A 5212-nucleotide genomic window follows, 5' to 3' on the forward strand; every position below is an offset into this window, starting at 1 on the left:
CACGCTGCAGTTTGGTCCGACTCTCCTTCACCATATGAAAACCGTGACAATATTTGAGATTCTTCAAAGTAGCCACCCTTTGCCTTGATGACAGCTTTGCACACTCTTGGCATTCTCTCAACCAGCTTCACCTGAAATTATTTTCTAACAGTCTTGAAGGAGTTCCCACATATGCTGAGCACTTGTCTGCTTTTCCTTCACACTGCGGTCCAACACATCACAAACCACCTCAATTGGTTTGAGGTTGGGTGATTGTGATGGCTAGGTCTTCTGATGCAGCACTCCTTCACTCTCCTTCTTGGTCAAATAGCCCTTACACAGCCTGGAGATGTGTTGTGTCATTGTCCTGTTGAAAAACAAATGATAGTCCCACTATGCTCAAACCAGTTGGGATGGCGTATCGCTGCAGAATGCTGTGGTCGCCATGCTGGTTAAGTGTACCTTATTCTAAATATATCACTGACAGTGTCACCAGCAAAGCACTCCACACCTCCAATATTCACGGTGGGAACCGCACATGCGGAGATCATCCGTTCACCTCCTCTGCATCTCACAAAGACACGGTGGTTGGAACCAAAAATCTCAAATGTATCAGACTAAAGGACAGATTTGCACCAGTCTAATGTCCATTGCTCATTTTTCTTGCAAGTCTCTCCTCCCAAGCAAGTCTCCTCTGCATATTGGTGTCCTTTCGTTGTGGTTTCTTTGTAGCAATTTGACCATGGAGGCCTGATTTACACAGTCTCCTCTGAACAGTTGATATTGAGATGTGTCTGTTACTTGAATTCTGTGAAGCATTTATTTGGGCTGCAATCTGAGTTGCAGTTAACTCTAATGAATGTATCCTTTTCAGTAGAAGTAACTCTGGGTCTTCCTTTTTTGTGGTGGTCCTCATGAGAGCCAGTTTCATCATAGCGCTTGATGGTTTTTGCGACTGCACTTGAAGAAACTTTCAAAGTTTTTTTTCTGGATTTTCTGGATTGACTGACCTTCATGTCCTAAAGTAATGATGGACTGTAATTTCTCTCTGCTTATTTGAGATGTTCTTACCATAACATGGACTTGGTCTTTTACCAAATAGGACTATCTTCTGTATACCACCCCTACCTTGTCACAAAAAAAACTGATTGGCTCAAATGCATTAAAAAGGAAACTAATTCCAAAAATTAACTTTTAACAAGGCACACCTGCATTCCAGGTGACTACCTCTCGAAGCTGGTTGAGAGAATGCCAAGAGTGTGCAAAGAAGAATCAAAAACAAAGAAGAATCAAAAATATAAAATATATTGTGATTTGTAGAACACTTTTTTGGTTAATACATGATACATGATGATGTGTTATTTCATAGTGTTGATGTCTTCACTATTATTCTACAATGTAGAAAATGGTAATACAAATAAACACAACCCCTGGAATGAGTAGGTGTGTCCAAACTTTTGACTGATACTATATACTATTAATCAACGACCTGATGATTTGAGTATGTCTCAAATGTGAAAATGCAGCTGTCCAACAAACAATTATTAAAGGAATCAAAGTATATATTAAAGCTATGAATTTTATCTTGTGTCCATATTACTAATTTTGCAGTTTACTTGCTTTTAACACAATTTGGGAGTGTAATTCTGATGTAATTCTGATGAGAACATTGCTTTTTGATACTCATCCTGTAATACATTGGTAAGATATTAATAAGCGTAAACACACACACGCCAGGAAGATTGTTTAATTAATAAATCCCAGTGTCCATGTTTCATTCTGTTTATCATGGAAATAGAACATGACATGTAGAATAGAATATTATTTACTGCTGTATAATTAATACCACAATACTGCACATTTCTACAGGATCACAAACAATCCTGTATTGATCATAAGCAAATACATACAGTGCCTATAGAAAGTCTACACCCGTTGAAGATTTTTCACATTTGATTGTGTCAGTGCCTCAGAGTTGTGAAAAAATATAAAAAATACAAAACAGAAATATCATAATTGGTTAAGTCTCCACCCCCCCTGAGTGAATACTTGGTGTAAGCACCTTTGGCAGAAATTACAGCTGTGAGTCTGTTGAACTAGGTCTCTACCAACTTTGGCAATATTTGGTCATTCTTCTTTACAAAACTGTTCGTGCTATGTCAAGTTCCTCGGGGAGCGTTGATGCACAGCAATCTTCAAGTCATGCCACAAATGTTCTATTGGATTTAGGTCGGGGCTCTGATCGGCCACTCAAGGACATTTACCTTTTTATTCCTTAGCCACTCCACCGTAGCTTTGGCTGTGTGCTTCGGGTCGTTGTCATGCTGAAAGGTGAACTTCTGTCCCAGTTTCAAATTCTTGCAGATGGCAGCAGGTTTTCCTCAAGGACTTTTCTGCACATTGGTCAATGAATTACACCTTCTATCCTGATAAGTGCCCTATAAAATATCCCCATAACATGATACTGCCACCAACATGCTTCACAGTAGGTATGGTGTTCTTTGGGTGATGTGCCACGCTGGGCTTGTAACGCTTTGCATTTTTGTTTCGTCAGACCACAAACGTTTTTGTCACATGGCTACAGAATCTCCCAAGTCTTTTGTTGCTTACTTCAAACGGGATTCAAAGTGGGTTTTCTTGAGTAATGGCTTCCAGCTTGCCACCCTAACATATATACTTGGGATATTGTCGTCACATGCACACATGCAGCTCTTTCAAGGGTGCCATTGAACTCTTGTTAGCCTCTCTGATCAGTCTTCTACTTGCTCGGTCATCCGGTTTGGAGGAATTGCCTGATCTAGGCAGGGTCTTTGTGGTGTGTTACTACACCTTCCACTTCTTAATAATCAGCTTGATATTCAAGGACTTGCATGGTACTGTTCCTTGACAACGAAGTCTATGAGGTTTAATGACTGAGAGTGTGAATCCACGCCTGCCTTGCTGTCTGACAGCCTCTGTATTTCCAGTGGGACAGCAGCTTGCAACCTGTCCTCCAGATCTCTAGGAGGTGTATTGTTTACAGACCAGGACCCAGGGCCAGGTGAGGAGCAGAAGAGACCGCAGAGTGTTCCAGAGATAGGAGTGGGTGGAGAGAACAGAGGAAGAGTAGGGGTGTGAATGCTGCGGAATAGAATGTCGAAACAATGGGACTTCAGATCATAAAAACAACATCAGATAATCCCCTCGAGTAGAGAATGCAGAGATTTTTTTCAACATCCTCCAATTCTATCTGCAGAGATTCATCTTCTATCGCCTGACTAGTATTATGGAATGTGTTCTATAGTACTACAACAATATGCCACATGGTGGCACACCACACCATTAGACCTCATCCGTACTGTTCGGAGCTTTCTTTCTCATCAACCCTTGTATGCTTTGATTGAAGTTACATTTGACGACAACGTCTCTTTCAGAGGGTTAACCAGATCTCTCGCCTCTTCCTCGGGTCTCCCAACAGCTCCACAACCAGAGAAGCGAAGACCCACCACACATCTGTCCAGCTCTTCCTCCCAGAAGCCGTCATCCACCTCTTCCTGGTGGTAGCGCAGGTGTCTGATGACTGCCACTTTTAGGAATGTCAGCTCCTCTGCCCCCTGGCCCTGGTACCCATTCGGTACCCGCGCCAGACCTGCGTCACAGAGCACACCCACACTCGGAAATCAGAGACAATAATACATGGGGGGAAACGTTGTTTACATTAATAATGATTAACAAGATGGAGACACAGTAATATCAATTACACATTGAACCTGGAATTTGGTGAATCGTCTCACACACATTCAGAGGTGGGAGAGAGGAACTGGCTTTCTGGTTATTGTTGAGCGATGATTCTTAAGAGAGGAGAGCTTCTACTAACCCCCAGAGTGAGGGGAAGCGGCCCTGCTCCTTCTTGGAGGGTTCTGATGAAGAACCGGAGCTGTTCAAGGACCAGTCCAGCTGGGGACCAGGGATGCCCAGCTTAAGGTAGGCAGAGGAGCCTTCTGCTAGGGACAACAGGAACTGCAGGTACCTCTCAGGGACATAGCCAACCTGGCCTGCTGCATTATGGGCCTGCAAAAACAGCACACATGCAGTGATGCTCAAAATTAGGGCTTTATTTATTCAATTATGGCATCTCAATAGATTTCAAAACTGTTATGGGTCAGTAAGGATGAGGTTGCGACCTCGTACATCTCTCACACAGGAAAGGCAGTAGTGTGTTTACTCTGTGCTGAGTATAAACAAGAAGTGGGGAGACTGCAGCAGTTTGGTAGAGGGTAATTGTACTGTAGTCAATGTATGGGACCAACTGACTGCTACAGTAAATAGCACTGTTCATGTAGGCATAAGATGCGTCTTAAATGGCACCCTATTTCCTCTATGGCACGCTATTCGCCCATAGGCCTCTGGTCAAAAATAGTGCAAAATATATAGAGAATAGGCTGCCATCTGTGGCGCAGCCAGAGAGAAACCTGTCCTTTACCTTCAGCCAGTCCTCCATGTCTCCATCCTCTATCACCTGAAGCTCCTCCCCCTCTGTGATTGATAAGCTCATCTCCTTGGCAGGCCTACAAGAATAATGGGCGGGGCCAATTGCACACTATAAAACCTTAGACTAAAATCCCATTCCTATAATATTGACTTTGCACGCTTTCATTTCCAAAACAGTAAGTTATGATATTCTCACCTGATGGCTGTGGAGAACCCTGCAAGCCAAGGGCATCGAGCACAAAGTCGAATCAATGAAAGTGTCACCATCTTTATCATATTCGTCAAAGTCTGTAAACTCAGACTCGTTCTCGGAGATGTCTTCGTTGGACATATCTGCCTCGCTCAGCCTCCTGTCCCTCTCTAGCTACTCGTCTGCCTGGGTCATGGCGGTGCTCGCCAGCCTGGACTCCTGGCTAACCTGGACACACACACACATGCACCTTTCTACCACCTGTCACCATGTCTCTCACAGGCACTTTGTCCGAGATTGATTTTACTCAGTCAAACTTTTTACAGCCACACCTAGCACATTGTCACACCTCAGACACGATACATCAACACCTTAAAGATGGAATCCGCATTTGGAGGAACAGCACCACTGTTCGACCCCAGCGCCCTTTGTTATTGTTTTGTTGATTAATCAGAAGAGAGGAGGGTCTGGCAGAGTGGGGGGGGGGGACGGACGGACGACGACAGTGTTTCTTGTTTGCAGTAACTTCTTTGTTGCAGTAATATCCCAAATGGACGTGGCCGTTTCACCAAT

The sequence above is a fragment of the Oncorhynchus keta genome, chromosome 4 (genome assembly GCF_023373465.1).
Source record: "Oncorhynchus keta strain PuntledgeMale-10-30-2019 chromosome 4, Oket_V2, whole genome shotgun sequence".
NCBI classification, from domain to species: domain Eukaryota; kingdom Metazoa; phylum Chordata; class Actinopteri; order Salmoniformes; family Salmonidae; genus Oncorhynchus; species Oncorhynchus keta.